This window comes from Quercus robur, chromosome 3, assembly GCF_932294415.1.
Source record: "Quercus robur chromosome 3, dhQueRobu3.1, whole genome shotgun sequence".
Lineage (NCBI taxonomy): Eukaryota > Viridiplantae > Streptophyta > Magnoliopsida > Fagales > Fagaceae > Quercus > Quercus robur.
Genome location: NC_065536.1, coordinates 10597473 through 10621250, shown reverse-complemented (window position 1 = coordinate 10621250; position 23778 = coordinate 10597473). Strand labels below are relative to the sequence as shown.

The 23778-nt window shown below is 36.5% G+C and overlaps 2 pseudogenes; both read right to left on the bottom strand.

The window, feature by feature from the left end:
- Positions 1 to 5344: 5344 nt before the first annotated feature.
- On the bottom strand, positions 5345 to 6260 carry LOC126717011 (serine/threonine-protein kinase ZRK1-like; annotated as a pseudogene).
- A 10503-nt stretch (positions 6261 to 16763) lies between these two features.
- Positions 16764 to 23553, bottom strand: LOC126717014 (uncharacterized; annotated as a pseudogene).
- Between the last annotated feature and the right edge of the window lie 225 nt (positions 23554 to 23778).

Below are 23778 nucleotides of genomic sequence, written 5' to 3'. Positions count from 1 at the left end.
TTTTTTATTTTTTTATAGTACGTTAAATTTTTTTGGGTTTTTTTCAAAAGAGTTCAATTTTTTTTGGGGGGCTTTTCAAGACGAGTTCAAAAATTGAGAGCCAATTATAAATGTTTTTAGTATAAATTCTACGTTGTGAGAGGCCAAATTCAAAAATTTGAGGAGGACCAGCGAGTATATTATGATTGAAATTAAGAAAATTAGTTGCTGTGAAAAAATTTTAAAAGCTAAGGAAAGCTATGGCCGCTAGCTTCGCCTGTAATCGAGCTACTAGACTCTTGGTCAAAAGAGTAATTAACTTATTATTGTTGGTTCAAGTTGACTATTCTCATAACTATGAACATCACGTAGAAGAGCTTGGATGAAATTTTCAATAAAAAATGGCTATAAAATCAGGACAAACTTTTATCAGAATTTGCTAGCTTGTGGATGGGGAAGTCTTACACAATATTTAATGAGCTATTCCTTCTCAAAAAATAAATATAAATAAATAAATAATGCGCTATATAGTGTAATACCTATAAAATATTATATTCAAAGAGTTAGTTAAAGGTGATGTGATTCATGATATACTGCATTTTTTAAATTTGGGTTCTTTACCAAATTCATTAAATCATACATTTATCACTTTGATCCCTAAAACTAAAAATCCAGAGAATGTCATGGAGTTCAGACCTATTAGTTTATGTAACGTGCTTTATAAGATTTTTTCAAAAGTTCTTGCTAACAGGTTGAAGAGAGTACTCCCCTATATTATCTCGGAACATCAAAGTGTTTTTCTTAAAGGGCGCTTGATTACAGATAATATCTTTGTTGCCTTTGAAACGCTGCATTACATGAAAAATCACAACTCTGGTAATTCAGGATTCATGGCTATTAAACTCGACATGAGTAAGGCATATGATCGAGTTGAATGGTCTTTTTTGAAGGTGGTGATGACTCAGATGGGATTTAATGATCGGTGGGTAGCCTTAATCATGGAGTGTATTACCACAGTCACATACTCAATCTTGATCAATGGGGAACCTTGCGGAAATATCAAGCCAAGTTGTGGTATCCGCCAAGGAGATCCACTATCTCCCTATCTATTCTTGCTATGCTCAGAAGGTTTGCACTGTATGATTCAAAAAGCAACAGAGAGAGGTGATTTACAGGGTGTTTCCATTTGTCGCAACGGCCCAAAACTAACCCATTTACTTTTTTGCAAACGATAGTCTTTTGTTTTGCAGGGCCACCATCCATGATTGTCAAAAGGTGATGGATATTCTTTCGTCCTATGAAAAAGTGTCGGGGCAAAAACTAAATAGAGACAAAACAGCTCTCTTTTTTAGTAAATCCACCCCAAATGAAATGCAAAGGCAGATTATGGGAGCCCTCGGAGTAAATGAGCTAAAGCAATATGAAGAATATCTGGGATTTCCGGCATTGGTTGGGAGAAACAAAAGAGCAAGCTTTGATCAATTGAAACAAAAAGTATGGAAGAGATTAAAAGGGTGGGAGGGCAAATTATTGTCGCAAGCCGGTAGGGAAGTACTCATCAAATCAGTTATCCAAGCCATTCCCACCTATACGATGAGTTGTTTTAAACTCCCTATCACTTTGTGCCATGAGATTGAGTCTCTTATAAGGAAGTTTTGGTGGGGGCAAAGGGGAGATAGGAGAAAAATCCATTGGGTTAGGTGGGAGGATATGTGTCAACACAAAGATCAAGGGGGGATGGGACTTAAAGATCTTACTATGTTTAATGAGGCGATGCTTGTTAAACTAGCTTGGAGATTACTTCATGATGACAACTCATTGTTTTACCGAGTTTTCAAGGCTAGATTTTTTCCTAAGAGTTCTATCCTAGAAGCAAAGGATTTGTCCTCCGCTTCTTATGCATAGAAAAGTATACTTAAAGGCAGGGAGGTTATCACCAAAGGGGCCCTATGGAGAGTGGGAGATGGGAAGAAGATACGGATATGGGGGGATAACTAGCTACCATCAAAAGTTTCAGCCAAAATAACCACACCGGTTTTGTTTGGTCAAGAGAATTCAAATGTGGAGGTTCTAATAAATCCGGTGACACGGAGGTGGAGGACAGAGGTTATTGATCATGTGTTCACTGTACAGGAAGCAGAGACCATAAAAAACATTCCCTTGAGCTCTACACACCAAACAGATGTACTAATTTGGCCATTCACTCCTTCTGGTAATTACTCTGTAAAATCGGGTTACCGGTTCTTACATGAGAGTGTTGTACAACCCCAGAGAGCAGAGCAAGATTCAGGTTTTTGGAAGAGTTTATGGGGACTGGAGGTGCCTAATAAGATAAAGAATTTTGTCTGGAGAGCTAGCAGAGAAGCTTTGCTTGTGAAGACCAACCTTTGCCGTAGGAAGATCACACAAGACGGTCAATGTGAAGTGTGTAAAACAGGGGATGAAGACTGCTCACATGCTATTTTCTTTTGTTCTGATGTGCAGGTAGTGTGGAACGCAGACCTACAATGGAGGTGGCTTGAGGAGATGAAGGAAGAAGTATCAAGGATATATTCAAGCAAGCATTTGCAGAACAGACTAATGTAGCTTTAATGGCATTCACGAGCTGGGCAGTGTGGAATAGGCAAAACTAGATTTGTCTCAAGGAAGCAGCACGCCCACTTGATCAGATTTATACGCTGTCAAAAGATAGGAAAAACGAGTTCCAACTCCTTCACCCAGTCAATGGGACACCACAACATCGGAACCATACCAGATGGAAGCCGCTGGACCAAGGGGTTTACAAAGTTAATTATGATGGCGCTATTTTTCCCCAACAAGAGAAGGCAGGTGTTGGCGTCGTAATCAGGAATGCAAAAGGAGCTGTAATGGCATCTATGTTGCAACAAATGCCACTTCCAACAACAGTTGCACAAGTCGAAGCATTAGCTGTGAGGAGAGCCACGGAATTTGCACTTGAACTTGGAATAACCTAAGCCATCTTTGAAGGAGATTCAGAAACCATATGCAGGGAGCTCAATGATGATACTCCATCCCGGGCCTTAAATGGTCATCTACTTCAAGATGTCAAAAGTTTGTCAACTTCTTTTCAATTTGTCGGTTTTTCTCATGTATGCCGTCAAGTAAATACTGTCGCCCATGCTTTGGCAAGACGGGCTATTAGGGAGCAAAATCTAACTGTCTGGATGGAAGATGTACCACCAGACATTCATCATGTTGTTTAGGCTGACTTAGCCACTTTTGATTAATAATATTATTATGGTTCATTCTCAAAAAAAAAAAAAAAAAAAGGAAAAAACTTAGTCCACTAAAGAAAGGTCATCAAAATTACGAAGACCAATCAGGAAACTGAGAAATTTCATCCTAATGACTCGGCATTTTCCATGGAGTTTCTCTTCAATTCCTTCATCTAATACACGCGTGTTGTACCTGGTTGAGAGCCAGACCAAAAAATAAAATGATGTACAGAGATCAAATTTGTGGACCAGGTTTCTCATCCTTTTTTTTTAAGTTAGGTCCTTAGGGGTGAGGATTTCCATGCTGGTCCTGTTTCTTTTGATTCCATCATGGCTCCAACAAATATCAGCATGTTGACTTTTGTTTTAATGGCATGCATGGCTCATTGACCAAATCAGACCACCAAACTTAGATCATTTAGGGTAAAATTTTCCACAAAATATAAAATCTACTAATTCAGAATTGTATAGAACCCTAAAGCTTTCATTTTAGATGGTAAGAGCTCTAATAGTGGTGACAATGTGATGAACTTTTTATTCATTTCGAGCATTTTTTTTTTTTTTTTTTTGTTGAATAAAAAAGGGAGTCTCTAGTGTGGGCTCATCAGCCCCACGCCATGTGATAGCAATGGGTAATACCACATGTATTACACGGGCCTTACTAGGGCTATCACTCGAACCGCTTCTTTCTAAGTGTTAGGACAAGAACTCCTACCATTAAGCCACACCCCATGTAATTTCATTTCGAGCATTCTATTATTGCGCATCAGGATAAGATGTATGAGAAATTGTGCTATAATGTTTTAAAATACTGAGGAAAAACATGTTGACGAGATTTATAGGCATTGACAAAATGAAATTTTTTTATACTTTGAAAAATCATTTTTCTTTTATTTTAACAAAATATGATAGATATTGAGAATTTCAAAACGATTTTTCATTAAGCTACAACTCCAATGTCATTTTAAAAGAGAGCAAACAAAATTGATATTGATAACATAAAGTTGTTCATTGGAGGGTATTTATAAGCAAGCCTAGCTAACCCTATTCTAATCTTAGTACGACAAGCCGATTAGGTTACTTAAATTGCAAGTATAAGTTTACTTAGGGTTAAGCTTTGCTTGATGCAGGACAATATCAAAGAGGAAGATAAAAGAACAAATTCAAAATATAAACTGAAGAACCAACACTTTAGGTTTCTTGGAATTAGCGCCAAGCAGGAAAACTAAGGAATCTACACCAAAGTTGTTAGGAATCAGCACCCTAACAGCTTGGAAATTCCCTATAAATATCAAATATCATTAATCAAACATCTTCTTTTTTTTTTTTTTTTTTTTTAATCCAACTGTATCCTTTCTTATATAGCTTCTAGAAATAAAGTTCATGTACCATAAATTTCTCAACTGATAATAATCTAAAAAACTAATTCCTATATGAATACAAAGTAAAATGAAACTCTAAATCAATCCAATTACAAAAGATGGCCAACCCCATAAGATGTGTTGCCCGCAACAACACTCCTTATAAATGTAACATTGGGCCTTAATAGAACTAAAAAATAGTTTGAAGCATTAGACAAGAGAATGAGCTGGTGCAAACAGTGATTGGTGAGGTGTAGATAAATGTTCTTTTTATTTATTTTAAATTTATATATAATTCGATAGTTATAACAATGAGAGAGAGGGGATTCAAATCCTGATTTACTTTAGAAAAGAGAGTAGACAATAACTCTAAACTAAAATGCTCTTGGCTTTGATACATGTTAATTTGGCATAAACAAGTAAAGAAATTTATTCTTAAAAGGTCTCTTTGCCATTTTTTGAAAATCCATGTTTCAGTGTTTGATTCTTGTTAGCTGCTCTTGGTTGTAGCTATTGTTTTTGTTTCCTTCTGCAATTGCTGCTGACATTAAACCTAACTTTATCCCACATAAGTTGTAATATGGCAACCATTTTATTCAATGACTTTACTCTTGGTGACATATTTGTGTCTTCAAATGCTACATCAAGCATAGAAGACTTGAATATTAATCATTTAGGATAGAGCTGAGCTAAGGAGGCAAGATAGGCTCATAAATTTAACTGAGTTGCTTTGAAACATCAATTATTGTTGGACTATATTCTGCTGTATTAGAGATGCAACTTAGGCCAAGCATTGCATAATCAAGAAATTGTTTCTGGTTGATTCTTTCTGCCATTGTCTACAATTCTAATCAATAGATTTTGTTCAACAGAGGACTTCACTCAATCTGGTTGAAGGGCTTCATCATTACAGCAAGATTGCCAAACCTCCTTCCAGCCAAAAGCTCAAATAGAAACAAACCAAAACTACACACATCAGCCTTCTCAGTTAAATAGCCTGTAACCAGATTCTCAGGTGCAGCATAACCTATTCTGCCACATATAGCATCTTCTACATTAACCATCTGGAATAGATATTGAGAGTGAAAAATCAATCAACTTAGCAACATTGTTCTCATCCAATTTGAATTTGGAGGAATTAATGTCTCTATGGATGATGGGCCTGGAAAATGAAGTATGGAGATATGCTACTGCATTAGCCATGTCCCTTGCAATCCTTATCTGAAACTTCCATGGTATTGGCTTAAAGTGGTCTCTATGAGTTACATATATACAGATGGAGAGAATGCTGTGACCTGCAAATTCATACACTAGAGTTGGATTTTTAGTCTCCAAGGCTCCAAGCAGCAACCAGAGAGCCTTAGAACATTGTTGAAGAATGCATTCAACTGCAATGTCTTTACTAACAAAATATTTTTTTCATCTCTAAACTTCTTGACTGAGATTAAATGACCTTCCAGATAACCCTTGTAAAACTCAAAAACAACATCCTGCAGAAAACATTGGCGTTGGTCATAGTTGTTTGTTGCTCTTCTAAGCTCTTTGGCAAAGAAGATACAGATTGGATTGCTTTTTCCATTGCAAAACACAAGAAGCTCCTCTAATAATAGTCTTCCATCTTTCATAAATGATGTCTCCTCTTTTGCTTTCCTCTTCATTTTCAAACATAAATTCATCTTGTCCACCGAACCCTTAGATTATAATTGGAATATTGATATACACACATAACATGTTAAGATAAGACGAGAAGAGGCTATAATCTGTTTCTAAGCAAAGACACTCAGAGGATATTGATCAATCTTTGCTTAGAGATCAAGGTCATGCCCAATTTAGATTTTGAATTCAGTTGCACCCTGCCAATATGTCAAAAATGAATTACAAGAATTTGAAGCATATTATACTGTAAGAAATTTAAAAAAAAAAAAAAAAAAAAAAAAAGAAGAAGTTCTATGACCATTCTTATAACTTATGATCTGAATCTTTGAGTAATTCTGGACATCATACGGCAGTTTGGACCAATTAAGTCATTATGGTTCATTTGCTAGATCAACAGATGTTTATACCACTTTAACAGGAGGTATCCTTTTCTTTTAATGGGATGCTGCTGCATCACATTAAAACACAGGCCATTTCATTTTTACTTGGTGAGAAACTAAATGAAACTTTTAACACTTTGCTGTTGCCATCTCTCACTCTCTTCCTTTTTTTTCCCCCTAAAAAGTAAAAAGTCAATTCTTTTTTCGCAGCACAGGGCTAAATTAGCTGAGTTTTTCACACACAACAAGGGAAAACCAAACATTGGTGGTATTAAAGGGTCCAGCTTGTCCCTATTTGAAATTAATATGAATATTTTTTTTTATAATGTTCTGAGTCATATTCACTATGCATCATCATTTTCATATTCATCTGAACTCCAATTCCTTTATTTTTCTTTAAATTTTTAATTACCAAGGGACCTATGGAGGGAGCGCTATACAAATTGGTGTGCCCTTTTCCAAGTTTGCCTTCGAAAATTGTACTGAAAGTGGATCGCTGAGCCCAATATTTTGTTAATGTCTTCGTTTATTTTTGGATCTATTTTCTGGGGTTTGGTTTTCTTTATCAGTGTAAAAAGCACATCTTTTTCCCAAGGGAGATATCAAAGTTGTGAGATTTCATGTGCTGCCAAGAGTGACGCTTAACAGTGTTCTTGAGGGAAAAAACTTTTAACTGCATAATAAGTTATAGGTGATGTGGCAGCATCCCATTAAAAGAAATGGATATCTCCTGTTAAAGTGTTACTGGAGGTAAACTCGACCCTGCTTATACCACCTTAAGGAATTTCCCATGAACACCTTGTTGATTGAATTTCTGAAAAACGTTTATGATAATTACTTCGTTTAAAGATTATACAAAGGTGCTAATTTGTTGAGACATGAATCTGTGGGGTTTTGAAGTTGAAATATGGACCTAGATTCGCCTCAAAACATACTTAATTAAATAGCAGCAAATCAGTAGGACTATGAACACATAATTTTGAGTAAGATCACAAGTATTAAAACAGCATGATCCAAGAACATAAATCTCAAAATATCATGATCTAATAACACAAATCTAGAAACTCAATCCCACTTCATAGGCATGGAGGCATATATAATAATAGAAAACTAACTAAAGGGTTCCAAAGAGAATGTACCTTGTTGTACCCAGAGAAATAGAGATGCAGCTATAACATATGAAGCTCTAGAATTTGGTAGCTTGTGGATATGGAGTCTTACTCTTATCCACTTTACAATATCATGAGCTCTATTATATAGTACCTATCAAAAAAATAATTTCAAAGAGTCAAGGCAAGGGCTTACTAGTAAAATTATAATGACAAGGCAGGAAACTTGTGGTAAATTTCATCATAATGACTTGTCTGTTTCCTTGGAGTTGGACTTTCTCTTCAACAAAGACCAGGTTGAGAACCAAACCAAAACAAAAGGTAAAAGAAAATAGCATTTGAAGAGATCAAATCTGTGGACCAACTTTCTAATAATCTTTTAGTTGAAGGTGAGGTTTTCAATGTTGGTCCTGTTTCTCTCAATTGCATGGCTTCAACAATTAGAAATGTAATATCATAATATTGACTTCGTGTACTTTTTTTTAATTGCATGGAAGTTCTTGCAACTTTTTATTACTAGTATTGCTCTTTCACAGTTAAACTTGGATAATTTAGCTAAGATTTGTCCACAAAATATAAAATCTATTAATTTAAATAGAACCCTAATAGTTTTTTTTTTAGTCCTAAGAATCTTGGAAGAGCCAACATCTTCGCTAGAAATAGACAGTCTATGACCCATCACTGTTATGGCACCATCTTTAGAGCTCACTAATCAATAATAAGGTGGAAAAATAAAAGATTACACAAATATATGCAATTCATCATTTGCAACAATAAAAGAAAAGCTGAGTTACACATGTAAGAAACCACCAAAGGTTACAGAAATTTCATCATTATAGAATTGTCCACAACTTTTCCCCCCTTTCAGGTTAAAGAAATCAGCTACCTTCACTTGCTTGTCATAAAAACCATATACAATTAAAATGAATAAGTAGTGCACAATACTTTTAATTCCTTTGTGAATGTTTGACATTTAGTAGAAAATTTTCACAAAATACATGACTTTAATCAATCCCCCCTGTCAAACATACACACCATAATCTGAAGTATAGTTGTTTAAAGAAATTATAAGGTTGAAACTCTTACAATATTAATCAGGTCAACAAATGAGCGAAGGAGTAATTTCTACCTGGATGGTGACATCATACCTCCAGTGCTCCAGTGGGTCCACTGCCAAAAGAAATTAATAGCACGTAAGGGAAGTAAACAATAAGAAAATGATTTAATCTATATATATATATAAAACCGAAGCCTTTGCTGGCACCACAATTTTCCACGTCAGCACAATATTTAAAAAATAAAAAATAAATAAAAATTATAACTCCTCAAAACCCTAGCAACCTTACCCCTCTCTCAAGTTAAGAAATATAAAGCCACGGTTTCTGCAAACTCTCTCTTTCTTCAAACGTAGGAAGCCCTAAAGCATTCAAGATCTACAAAACCCTAGCAACCTTACCCCTCTCTCAAGTTAAGAAATATAAAGTCACGGTTTCTGCAAACTCTCTCTCTCCAGACGTAGGAAGCCCTAAAGCATTCAAGATCTACAATGCACGGTATAGATTTTAGCTTATAAAGTTCAATTTTTGTAAGGTTAGTTTTGTTTATATATTAATTAATACATAGTACTTTGTTCACCATTGAATACTTATATAATCAATTTCCAATTCAGTGTTCAAGAATTAAACCAAAATTCTAACTGTGCTATCATAAAATATTATTATTAGTATGAATTTTATGGAGTTGCGGTGTTCAAAAATTAAACCAAAATTTTTTTAAATTATCTATAATATTTTGTCCTCTAAAAATTTTATCTCTTTGATTTTAGTATATTGTGTTTCTTAAGCTATAAAGAGATTTTCTTTGATTTCTGCAAACTCTCTCTCTCTCCAGATGTAGGAAGCCCTAAACGCACGGTATAGCATTCAAGATCTACAACTCACAGTATAGATTTTAACTTATAAAGTTCAGCTTTTGTAAGGTTAGTTTGTTTATATATTTAGTCTTTATGTTTAGGTTTAGGTTTAGGTTTTAAGAGATTTATATATTACTACTATGAGGCTGAATTTCCCGTGACATCAGTTTTATGTTTTTTTTTTTTTTTAATTTGTTTTATGTAAGGTTATTTTGTTTACATCAGTTCTTTATCTCAAAGATAAGACTTTTATTTCTACCGCAAGAACTATTTAGGTATGTATCCCTTGCAAGCACACATGAACTTAAATTATCTTTTAATATATGCATGCTTTATTATTTTCTAATAGTTTTCCTGTGCATCGCACGGGTTAGCGACTAGTTCATTTAAAAATCAAAGGAAAACCAACCTTTCTAGGTTTGGCTACGTGCTTTTGTATATTCTTATCTTCTTTAAGACTGCATAGTTGCCCTCAAAGATTATTTTGAAGGCCATAACTTTCCCCTTTATGTAAGACAAATTCTCCATACTTGGAATGCAGCAAAGTTGATATTTTTTGGCATATCATGCATAAGCAAAATAGCATACATCTTTTAGAAGCAAAGATCAGCTTCACATTTTACTAAAAATTGCTTCAAGAAAATTCCATATACCTTCAAAGAATTTGTATTTAGGAATAACTATTCATTATGGTTGCAACAAAATAATAAGCTAATTTACCAAAAACAATGCTGCATTTTTTAACTTATGGGCCTAAGCAGCTTGTATATTATGTAACTGCTGCAATTCAAGATTCAAGGATTCTAAGAAGTTTTGTCAAAAAGGTAGGATACACCCCAAACACCACCCATAGCCCTGAAATGGTCACATCATCGGCATAATTGTCTAATTAAATCTCACCATCTTCTTCTTTGGGGCTTGGGTTGGACTGAATCTAATAGACCATATTGTTGGGATTGTCTGTTTTAGAATTTTTTTTGGTTTTATTGGGCAGATATGCTCACTTTTCAGTTTCAAATTTAGGAATAACTATTCATTATGGTTGCAACAAAATAACAAGCTAATTTACCAAAAACAATGCTGCATTTTTTAACTTATGAGCCTAAGCAGCTTGTATATTATGTAACTGCTGCAATTCAAGATTCAAGGATTCTAAGAAGTTTTGTCAAAAAGGTAGGATACACCCCAAACACCACCCATAGCCCTGAAATGGTCACATCATCGGCATAATTGTCTAATTAAATCTCACCATCTTCTTCTTTGGGGCTTGGGTTGGACTGAATCTAATAGACCATATTGTTGGGATTGTCTGTTTTAGAATTTTTTTTGGTTTTATCGGGCAGATATGCTCACTTTTCAGTTTCAAACTGGTGAAGAGTACCACGCCGTCTCAGGCATATATAATCTTAAGATTAGGAAACTTGAATCAGGGTATGAAAAACCAACATGAACATAAATGTTTTTTTCCTGCTTCAGCAGTATTTCAAAGGGCCACTAACGTATTGCTATTGAGCTGCCAATGGAATCCAACTAAGTTTCTAACCTTTAACTACGTGTTCAATCATAATAACGCTACCAATTTGTATAGTGACATCATTCTTGGTGACAGTTTCATACCTCCACCTGCAACTTTAAAATACAAAGGTGTAATATAATTCAATGACACAATTGCAACTTGGAACATATATTTGTATTTCAAGTATACATTTGTTTTATTGCAGATAGGAAAGAAGATGAATTTGGATGAAAATAAGATAACAAGACGAAAGATAGATCGATCTATTATCAAAAGTTGTTTTGCCACATCAATCATTGTTGTCGGCAGGTAAAATTGATAGGAATGTGGGCGAGGGCATAACTATCAATCATGAGCTAGAGGAGTTGGACTTAAAGAGAATACTGTGAATTTTGCAACCCAACCACTGATGCTGCAATTTAAGATTGGAGAATTCTATAAGAGCATCAGTAGAGGAGAGGAGGCTCTTATGAATCAAACATCTAGAAATAGTTGGCTCAATTAGGGGTAACAATGCTGCATTCTTTCATTGAGCAGTTAAAAAATAAGATATGCTTAAAGCTCAATACTTTGTCTATAGGATGATCAGAGGAAAAAGATAACAGATCCTCAACATGTGAAATAATTAGATTTGTTGTAGGTGGAAAAAGTTTGGCCCCAAACATGTTTGGAGCCATCTTTTTTCAATCCACTACGTGGCAATTGAAGAGACCATCCACGTATAATTTTATTCACATGGCTTAGTTAATGAGTTATGTGACTTGTTTAAATAATATACATAGTTAATGAGTTATGTGACTTGTTTAAATAATATACATGAATAGTCATATAAATCAAAACGTAATGGGTTGGAAAAGATAGCTCCAAACATGTTTGGAGCCAAGTTTTGTTCAGGGTACTATTATTAAAATCTGTTAGGCACCTTTGAGGGGCATTTGGCTCAAGAAATACAGGGAGACTTTTAGCAGGTTCTACACTTCCAAATTGCAATAGATCACAAAGAAAAATTTGCAAATGCTAGCTCCAAGTTTGGAGATCCAACAGACTATGTTTTCTTTGGATGGAGAGAAGGCCCCAGGCCCTGATTGTTTCACAGCTTGTTTTTTAAAAAAATTTGGCCTGTTATCCCTTTAGATGTAGTCCATGCCATCCAATCATTCTTCAATTCAGGTAGGTTACTTTGAGAGGTGAATGCAACAATCATGACTCTTGTCCAAAAAGTGAGCAACCCTTCAAGTGTGGGCCAAGGGGGAATTATAGACCAATTTTTTATTTTTTTGAAATATAATTTATAAGTGCATCACAAAGAACTTGACTAAGACTTAAAGCATGCTTGAATGATATTACTAGCCCCAACCAAACTGCCATTGTGCCTGGCAGGAATATAGCAGAAAATGTGAATAAGGCCAAGACAGGTGTACCATCAAGGTGGAAATTAGGAAAGCTTATGATTTAGTGGAAAATCTGGAATGGTAGTTTACTTTTCAGTGCCTTCAAGTTGTGGATTTATTACCACTCCTACATACTATGTGAATCTAAATGGAGAACTAGCGGGTTATTTTCAAGGAGCCAAGGGGATGAGACAGAGGGATCATTGTCCCCTTATTTGTTTCTGCTAGCAACGGAGTTCCTAACTCAGGTGCTAAAAAAAGGATTCTTGGTTGCAAGGAATTCAAATTCCATCCCAGATATGAGAATATGCAACTTATTAATCTTTAGTTTGAAGACAATTAAATGATTTTCACAAGAGCTGATCTACTCCCAATTCAGTGAGTGAAAAGCGTCTTGAAGACTTTAATAACAAGAAGAATAAATGCTTGGACATTTTAATACTTATCCTTTGAAGGTAGATTGAAGTAATACAATCAGTCTTATTTAGTGTGTCTTTGGGAGGTGAGTGAGTGGATGTTTCTTTTTCCTAGGTAATTTAACGCAAAATTTATGAAGAAAGAAGCTAAACTATGCACAACTATAAAACGGGTTTGGAATGACTTGCATGCACCTATCACATTTTTGTTATTCTAAACAAAATCACGCTTAATGGAGTACAATCTTAAGTGCGGCCAAAGCTGTTCCAAAGAAGACAGCCATTTCATCAAACAACAGGTAAGCAATATGCGCATTCCCTCCACCACATTGGAGTAACTAGTTGATCAAAATCACAATACAGACCTTTGCAACAATTGGGTTTTTGATCTTCTAAGAAAAAGATCTCAATATTTATGACAAGAATATGTTCCAATTAACTTGTGTAACAATTGCTATTTGCCTAAGTTATAACAATGGCATTAAAAGTTGAACTTGTACTGATTGTGTATAAGCAAAAATATGAACAAACAAAAACACAGTACAAAGATTTAATTCCAAAAAGTGAAAAACGCTCAAAACTTAAAGATACATAAATAAAAGAAAATAAGATTTCCTAAATAACTTAACTTAAGAGTGTAAGAATGAAAGTACCCGAGAATAAGATGTTGAAATGCTTCTCTAAATTTCCACCCAATATATTAAAATATTGTTAATGAACCCCACTAGAGGATAAAAGACCATCTGCATCCACATATTTGAGAAAAAAGGAAGAGAGTGTAACTCAAAAAGAGGAAAAATTGATTTAAATATGACTAAAAGGAAATTACAACAATGCTGCCTACCAAAAGAAATTACAATAATGTGGAAGAATAAAATTCAAAATTTGTAAAAATGCATCACTCAAAAACCATACCCCAAAGCTTGATAACTTAGGTACAAGCAACATAAAGTTTTAACAGTGCTCCAAATGAATGCCAATTGGTTCCTTAACCTCACTCCATCTCTCAAAGACTATAAATAATGGTGCAAAAATAAAATAAAATAAAGGCTCAAATTCAGATCAAACCAACACTCCGGTCCAAAAATTTGAATTGCCATGGCAAATGGTTACTCTACATCTACTAATGTCCAGAGTAGTGACCTAAAAGATGACATGGGATAGGAAGCCATTACATGAAGAAGTTCAACTAAACACAAGTAATTGGGAAGAAAACAAAAGGGAGGAAGAAGGGTCCCAACATAAATAAGTGTAGCATCTTATAGCATGTATACTTGATTATGACAGAGACTACATGCCAAATTACAAAATGAGTTAACATGAGTAACACAGGAAAATGAGAATAGTTTTGAATTTCATGGAAATGTGATCATTGTTTTAATATAAAATGAAGGCCTAGAGGTCAAGTGTGAAAATAGGTGTGCAACAAAATGTGAAAATAGCATTGTTGTGCTAACATTAGCCAATAGCTTAAAGTTTCGAGTATTATATGTCTCAAATAACTATAGTATTGCTTTCAAAAGCGCTTAATAATAATGAAAATATATATACCCACATCATTCAATTTGAAAATTTTAAGTGAAACAAAGCCAAGCAATACTAATAAGCTCACGAGCTTCATCATTGATATTTATGAGCAGGTTTGGTGCTCTCGTAATTGAATGGGTATGGAAGTGTAGAAACCAAGTTGTTTTTTAGAACAAATTTGTGGTTTATGAGCACGTTTGCAAAAATTTGATAAGAATCTTTCATGAGCATTGCAAACAGAGCAGCCCACTCCTTAGCTAGATGGTCAATGCTTAACTCTATTTATGAATCTTTTGATTTAGGGAATAGCCCATCTGCTGTTGTAAATGTAACCTTGGAGGAGGCATGTCAGTAAGTTATTGGCAGTCCCACTGCTGTTCTGTTTTTTGCCTGTTTTGGTTTTCAATAGAGTTTTTTCTGTTTAAAAAAAAAATGACCGTTTAAACAAAAAAACAATTCTTAGAGGGGGAACTCCCTCTAACCAGTCATTCCTTTACAGTCATTCCACCACCCATTCTTCTCATGGCCACTCAATTTTCCTTAAATCAATATTATTCCAATCTCAGATTAGAAAGCTCACTGCGGCATCAAAACTTGAATGACTCTACTAATTAGAAAGACTCAAGATAAGTATGGATCTTGTTCTCCATTATTCTTGTCTTAATCAATTAATCAGATCCGGTATAAGATTTCTTCATTTCTTCAATGCATTCTACTTCAAGCAGTAGTGAATATACTCTATCCCCTGCTTCTATTGTATATCTAAATACTCCATCTCAGAGCATTCCGTCAAAGATAAACCCACCTTTCTTGTAAGTGCCAACATCTTTGCTAGAAATAAACAGTCTATGACCCAACACTGTTACCTACATACAAGGTTATAAAATAAATCCTTGAGTTGCTCTACCATTTCAATTTTAATCAGCTTTGACATCTTTAGAGCTCACTAAAACATTACACAAATATATGCAATTCATCATTTGCAACAATAAAAGCAAGGTTGAGTTACATATGCAACAAATCATATCAAAGGTTATAAAGAAATTTCACCATTATAGAATTGTTCACAATTTTTTCACCCTTTCAAGTTAAACAAATCTGTTGCCTCCACATATGATTGTTGTAAAAACTGTATGCAATTCAATGAATAAATAGCGCATAGAATTTCAGACATTCGAAAGAAATTTCACAAAATATATGACTTTAATAAATCCCACTTGTTACACCACAATCTAAAGTAATTTTTTTTTTTAGGAAATAAGATTGAAACTCTTACAATATTTCTCAGGCCAGTAGATGGGTGAAGGAGCAATTTCTACCTGGATGGTGACATCACTCCTCCAATGCTCCAGTGGGTCCATTGCCAAAAGAAAATTAATAGCACATAAGGGAAGTAAACAAAAATAAATTGACTTAATTGATTATAAATTCAGAGGAAGACCATCCTTTCTAGGTTTGGCTACCTACTTTTGTGAATTCTTATATTCTCTAAGACTGCATAGTTGCCCTGACAAACTATTTTGAAGGCCACAACTTTCCCCTCCATCTAATTCGATTTCTTCACACTTGGAATCCAGCAAAGTTAACATTTTTGGCATATCATGTATTATTTAAGCAAAATAGTAGACATCTTTTAGAAGAAAAGTCCAACTTAAAATTTTACTAACAATTACTTCTAGGAAAATTCTATATAACTTCAAAAAAAAAAAATTATTTAGGAATAACTATTAATTATGGTTGCCACAAAATAACAATCAAATTTACCAAAAACAATGTTGCATTTTAAACTTATGAGCCTAAACTACTTGTATATTTTGTAATTGATGCAATTTAAGAAAAGGTTTCTAAGGCGTTTTTTCAAAAAGGTAGGATACACCTCCAAACGCCATCCATAGCCCCAAAATGGTCACATCATTGGGAATTGACCAATGTCCCAACAACTAAACAAGCATAAACACCAACAACCAGCTTAAATGTCGTTCAAGAAACCAAACATACTAAAACAAATAGAGAAAAAACTCATCTCAAGGTTAGTGCCAGCATCCAGATTGGTAGGTTCAATGAAGAATTTAGTAAGTTGCTTGTAGGACCAAAAATTAAATTTAGTAAATGTGACAATATATTAAATGTTGTGGCCATTTGAGAGGTACGAAACAACAATCCTAATAAGCTAAGCTTAAGTTCAAAAGTAAATAAAATAAAATAAATAGAATAAGAATTACAGATTTCATGCGCCAAAAATTCTGTGTACTATGTTTAGTATAGAATAAAAATTTAAACAATATTTTTCTTTCTATAAACAATAAAAGTGCATCTAGAAATTACATTGGGCCCATTGATAGATCAACTCTTTGCAAGAACTAGTATATTGAGGGCAGTCTATAATTTCCTCAATGAAAGTAATGGTGTGTGGGTGACAGTCAAATGTGTTAACACCTCCAAATAGGTGACCATCATATGCATTACTTGACATTTGGGTTTTTTCCAAGAATACATTTGGTATGTGCAGGATAATCGCAATTTGCACAATAGTAGAACCAATGCTTTGGGTTGCGTTCTTCTTCACAGATATCACAATAATATTCACCGGATTCATCTTCAGCAGTATAACGGAGAGTGAAGGGATGCTCATGTTGTTTGTACCTTGCAGTGTGTGGTAGTGTTGCACATTTGAAATCCAAAGCAAATTTGCAAGTGGTACAATGGAATATTGGGGAAATTTTAGAATCACAACAACTGCAATTATGTTCAGATTCTATGCTTGAGAGAAGAAGTTGATGCTCATGACCAGGGTGGGAAAGGATGTTTGAGATTAAACTACATGGAACATCAAGTTTAAACCGGCATATTCCACATCAATAGATGAAGCCATTGAAACTACCTTTACAGGCATAACACACAAATGTCATATTCACATGGAAGAGGGTGAGTGGGTGTTGATGAAGCGGGTGTCTCTTTTTCTTTGGTAATTTAGCGCAAGATTCATGTAGAAAGAAGCTACAATTTACACAACTATAAAAGGGAGGGAAAATAGCTTGTACGCACCCGTCGCATTTTTCAATATTTGGAACCTCATCATCCGAAAGCTTTAAGTCATACTCATGACTGAAATGATGGATTTCTGTGACTATTTCAATTCCGTCCTCCCCCACTTTGATATTTTTGACTTCGTAAGTTACCGAGTTAACAGATTGATCGAGCTCTGGATCTTCATTCTCCCCCTCTTTAAGTTCCTGCAAATTTTTGTTCTCCCTATTTTTGTAGTCCGCAGCACAATCGAGGTGGGCAACGAAATCACATTTAGAGCAATAGTAAAACCCGTAGTTTGTGTTCACCTTTTGAACACAGAGCTGACAGAATCGGGAGTCGGATTGATGGAGTCCAACTTCAAGATAAGAATGGGTGAAGTGGAGGAGGTGCTTGTGACGAATAACTTTGAGTTTGCCCGGCAAAGAAGCACAACTATTATGAAACCATAAACTACATAAAGCACACTGATTAGGTATACCCTTGACTTCTTTGGCACAAAGGTCACAAGTGAACGACATCCACTTCCAAAAGGGGGTTAATGGGTGGTGGTGGACTTGAGAAGATTGGATGGTGGGCGGTAAGGAAGCACATGTGGCGTGAAGGTTGAAGTCGCAGCGGTAACAGCTATAAGTGTATTGTCGGCGAGATTCATTGCAGAGTTGGCATTTGGTCTTTTGTTTGTGTTCTTCTTCAGGATAATGTGTGTTTTCATCAAAGAGAACGAGAGGATGGATTGGGTGCAAGGGATGGTGCAACCCAAGCGGCAATTCTGCACATGATTTATGATGCCGGTAGTAATTTTCATCCTAGCATTCCCTACAACAGTAGCCAGGACCATAAATTGATTCTTGGCACCCACAACAAGTAAATCCACCTCCGTAGTCTGGAAAGAAGAGCAAGGGATGGTTTGAATGGGAAAAATGTAGAAGGTGCTGCTGTGGCTGTGGCTGCGGCTGCTCCATCTTGTTGTTCTATGACATAATCATCAAAATAGTGATGCGTCAGAATTGGTTTCGAATCTATCTAACAACACACCATTTTCTTTAAATTTCCATGTAAAATGACCCATTTTGGAGTTTGGATTTTAATAACAAAAACTGATGATTCAAAGCTTTTGGTTTGGGTTCATACCGTTACTTACTTACAGTCACAGAGCATATACAAAGGATTTGGGCGTGAAGATTCCTATTCGGACCAGATTGTTTAAAAGGCATGGGTTTGGCCCGGGTGGGTATTTTTGTTGGGTGGGTCTTTTCAATTTTGCAATGTTAAAAGTGGAAGACAATTTTTTTTTGACGTCAAAAGTAAAATAAAACACCTAAAAAATAGTTAAAGTTGTTTTTTTAAAAAAAAATCAACAACAATGGTAATACATCTATTCTATTTTTAATTTTATTATAAGTAATAAAATTTTTATCAAGAAAGGAACTAGTACTCTATGTTTGTGATAGAGAACACAAAAGTACCTAAAACAATAAAATAAAAAAAAAATAAAAAAATATAAAAAAAAAAAACTCAAATAGAAATTTAAAAATGAAAGTACAATGTGTAAATCCTTAAACTTGAGACTAATCAAACAAAGTTTGAATTAGCAAGGACTTCAAATGGTCAACTCACAAGAGCCTCAAGTGTGTGTTTGGCTTTTGCTTATTTGCGTAGTTTTAATCAAAATAAATGGTTTTTGATAACTTTTACGTTAAATGTTTTACAAAAAGTTAAAAGCTATTTTTTTTAAAAAAAAAAGATAAAAGTTAGATTATTTACAAATATATATATATATATGTAGGGGCACAATTTTAATGGTCCAATCCTTGTCGGATAAGTCTTGGCCCAAGAAGTCCCACATAATGAATTTTTTTGTAGAGTATGGGCTAAAGAACTTGGTTTCAGTTAGCTTAGATGGTTTGTTGCATGGGTTAAGGAAATACAGAAACAAGAGCGCAAAAGATGGACGTGAAGAAAGATCTCTCTCAAGTGATCAGGCTTGAAACTTTATTCATAGGCATATATTCATACAATAAAATTTCTCTCCTGTGTTCATTCCCTTTTTTTTTTTTTTTTTTTTTTTTCTATCCCTCTCTTTTAGGGGGTTTTTACATATTATATAGGCCCTCTCCCATTATCTGGGCTTTACACTTATTGATCATCCAAACCCCTACTTGAGCACCTGTCCCATCAGACACCCTTATCAATTCTTTGTGAGTTGCAGTGGCCAAGGTAGCACTGTTCAGGGGTCTTCTCTTCATTAATGCGGCCAGGAGAGTAGTTGTGATGCATTTAATGTGGCGGTGGCAGCCTTTGCTGAGATATTTCAGGTTTCCTTCCTTTTTACGTATTTGGAGGATGGACTACAGTGGTTGGGACGCATCTTTGATTTGGATTTTGTAATGTCCGAGAAGGAATTACTCCTCGGACATGTTCTCTTTGCCCTAGTGGGCCTAAATAAGGATTGCCTGGGCCACAATGTCTCCTCGGATGGACTGGTCCTTGGACGGGCGTAGGGCCCAGCTAACCTATTATTCTGGGCCGGTCCCCGCAATAGCCCCTCAAAACTCCGGTTTTTTATCTCCTTTCGAAAAGAAAAGCAGGGTTTTGACATTACAAAGGATGAAATTAATTAGATCCTAGTTCGCGTGTGTGGGCAGTCACTTTTGACGCGCTACAGTTTACGAGGCGCGGCCATTTACTCCAGGTAGCTTTGTGTCTCCCTTATCCAACGGCAAGGCGTAGATCTGACGGCCAGCATTTTTCCTTGAATTCTTGAGCGGGAGTGATTTTCTTTTTCTCTCTCTTGCTATATAAAGCACTAGAGAGGCTCATTTTTTCTTTTTTATCTGCATATCAGAAGTCCAGAGAACTCCAACGCCCAGAGATCTACGAACACTTCCGTTCTTCAAATTTCCATAACCGTTTCTACGAAGCGTCCTTCCTAGAAGAGATTTCCAAGCATCTTACTGATCGTTTGTGAAATACTCATAAGTTCCGTTCGTTTCGTTGTTTTGAATTTCTCCTCGGATTTCACTTTTCTCCTCGGTTTTTATTCTCTTCCCTCCAGTTCAACTTAGATGGGTAGATTCAAGGACCTAGTAGATACGCCAGCTGCCATGGAGGCCTTTAGGGCAAAATACCACATCCTGCAGGGGGTGGTTCTGCAGTACTGTCCCCCAGAAGGAGTATTGACAGATAGAGATGTGAGTGAAGTTGTCATTTCTATGATTGCCTTTATAGAATGAGGAATGAAACTCCCCATGCGTAGGATTACCTGGGACTACTTGTTCCACCATAGGTTGACACCGCATCAGTGCACTCCAAACATGTTTAGGGTATTAGGCTGCATAGATGTCTTAAACGAGCGAATGGGTCTAGGCCTGACCTGGCATGATGTGGTTCATTTGTACAAGTGCCACTACGTCGAGAAGGGAGGGTATTACCTTAAATCTCGGTCCGAGGTCGTTAAGCTAATCTCCTGCCTCCCCGTATCCAATAAAACGATGAAGGATGACTTTCTCATTGCCTCAGGAGAATGGAGCGATGGTTTCCATTGCCCAACTCGGGCAGGAATTCCAGGTGCGGCACCTTTAAGGCCGATCCTTTGGGGAGGGGGTTTAGTTTTTCAGATATTTCAGGTTTCCTTCCTAACCCGAATGTGACTCTTAAGCCAAGAAGCCTTAATGCTAGTGGTCTTTGTCGTTGTCGTTGTCTCCATCTTCCTCTTTTTCGAATTTGATGCTGCTTCTCTCAATTTTTTCAAGCAAATCTCCTCTTCTTTAGACCCCAATTCAGCAAGATGTTCGAGTCGAACTTGCACTTTCTCTTCACTCTTAGAGAGCTCCAAAACAACCTCAGACTTACTCTCCAAGACCTTAACGATTCGACCCTTCAAACCCACATCTCTCCCTGCAATTACTCTAACAATTTTCCCAACAGAAAACCTAAATGGTTCGTCCACCTTCTCGACAAAACCTAACCCGTGCTTCCCAGTGTGTCTCTTCTGTACAACAATTTCAACATCCTCTTTAGCGTTCTTCCCAATCCCTCTCCCTTCTTTCCATCCGTATCCGGCGAGCAAAGCCTTGCCGAAACCCTCAACCGGCGTATCATCAAACTCTTGAAAACCATTATCTTCAGGTAACCTCTGCAAATCATCCCTCAGCTTCTGTAGCATCATGTTCTCCACACCCGAGCGAGGCGGAGGCGGAGGCGGAGGCGGAGGCAGCAGTTCTTGTTCGTGGACGCCGCCGCCATTGGATTCGGATTTTGGGGTTTTGTTGTTGCGGATAGTGAGGCCGTAGGATATGGCAGTCTTGTCATCGAGGGAGTCAGGTGCCGCGGCCTCGAAGGAGAGTGGCGGCGCGGCGGCGGCGGCGGAAGAGGAGATCGGGAGTTCGAGATTCTTCATGCGTTTGTGAGGTCTCCATTCGTTCTCGATGGGAGCGATTACTGGAATGGGTCTTTTGGGTTGGGTGGTTTTGGAAGAGGCGTCGAATTCGGTAATGAATTGAACTTGCTTGGAATCTTCGGAGGGTTTGATAATGGGTTTAGGTTTTACAGAAGAAGAGGGCTTTTTGGATTGCAGAGAGAATTTCATCATCTTCTTCGAAATCAACTAGGTCAATCGGTGTAAAGATCACGGGTGGTAATCGGAACAGCGCTTCTGCCGTCAATCGGTGTGACTGAATAAGAGAAACGAGAGAAAGAGAGAGAGATACCAGAGAGGAGTAGGCAGGGCGGTGGCTTCGACTGGTAATTTCGTGGCAAAGAAGCACAAGTATTATGAATGCAGTAATTACATAGGGCACACTGATTAGGTATACCCTTGACTTCTTTGGCACAAAGGTCACAAGTGAACGACATCCACTTCCAAAAGGGGGTTAATGGGTGGTGGTGGACTTGAGAAGATTGGATGGTGGGCGGTAAGGAAGCACATGTGGCGTGAAGGTTGAAGTCGCAGCGGTAACAGCGATAAGTGTATTGTCGGCGAGATTCATTGCAGACTTGGCATTTGGTCTTTTCTTTGTCTTCTTCTTCAGGATAATGTGTCTTTTCATCAAAGAGAATGAGAGGATGGATTGGGTGCAAGGGATGGTGCAACCCAAGCGGCAATTCCGCACATGATTTATGAAGACTGATGTCCCTGCGGTAGTAGGCAGGACCATAAACTGATTCTTGGCACCCGTCACAACTATATCCTCTTCTGTCGTCTTGATCGAAGACCAAGGGATGCTTTGAATCACAAAAATGTAGAAGGTGCTGCTGCTGCTGCGGCTGCTCCATCTTGTTGTTCTATGACATAATCATCAAAATAGTGATGCGTCAGAATTGGTTTCGAATCTATCTAACAACACACCATTTTCTTTAAATTTCCATGGAAAATGACCCATTTTGGAGTTTGGATTTTAATAACAAAAACTGATGATTCAAAGCTTTTGGTTTGGGTTCATACCGTTATAAAAGAAGCACATGTGGCGTGAAGGTTGAAGTCGCAGCGGTAACAGCGATAAGTGTATTGTCGGCGAGATTCATTGCAGAGCTGGCATTTGGTCTTTTGTTTGTGTTCTTCTTCTTCTTCAGGATAATGTGTCTTTTCATCAAAGAGAATGAGAGGATGGATTGGGTGCAAGGGATGGTGCAACCCAAGCGGCAATTCCGCACATGATTTATGATGAGTGGTGTCTATCCAATGCTGTAATCCACCTTCTCGACAATAGTAGCTAGGACCATAAACTGATTCTTGGCACCCACAACAAGTAAGTCCATATCTGCTATCTTGATCGAAGACCAGGGGATGCTTTGAATCAGAAAAATGTAGAAGGTGCTGCTGCTGCGGCTCCTCCATCTTCTTCTTTCTATGACATAATCATCAAAATAGTGATGCGTCAGAATTGGTTTCGAATCTATCTAACAACACACCATTTTCTTTAAATTTCCAGGTAAAATGACCCATTTTGGAGTTTGGATTTTAATAACAAAAACTGATGATTCAAAGCTTTTGGTTTGGGTTCTGTTCATACCATTACTTACAGTCACAGAGCATATACAGAGGATTTGGGGGAAGATTTCTATTCGGACCAGATTGTTTAAAAGGCATGGGTTTGGCCCGGGTGGGTATTTTTGTTGGGTGGGTCTTTTCAATTTTGCAATGTTAAAAGTGGAAGACAATTTTAATAAGCTACAATCTATTGACATAGACATAGGATTAGGAATTCTATAAATTGATTTCATTATAATAAAAACGTGATTTTTTTTACTTGACTAGGAAAATATT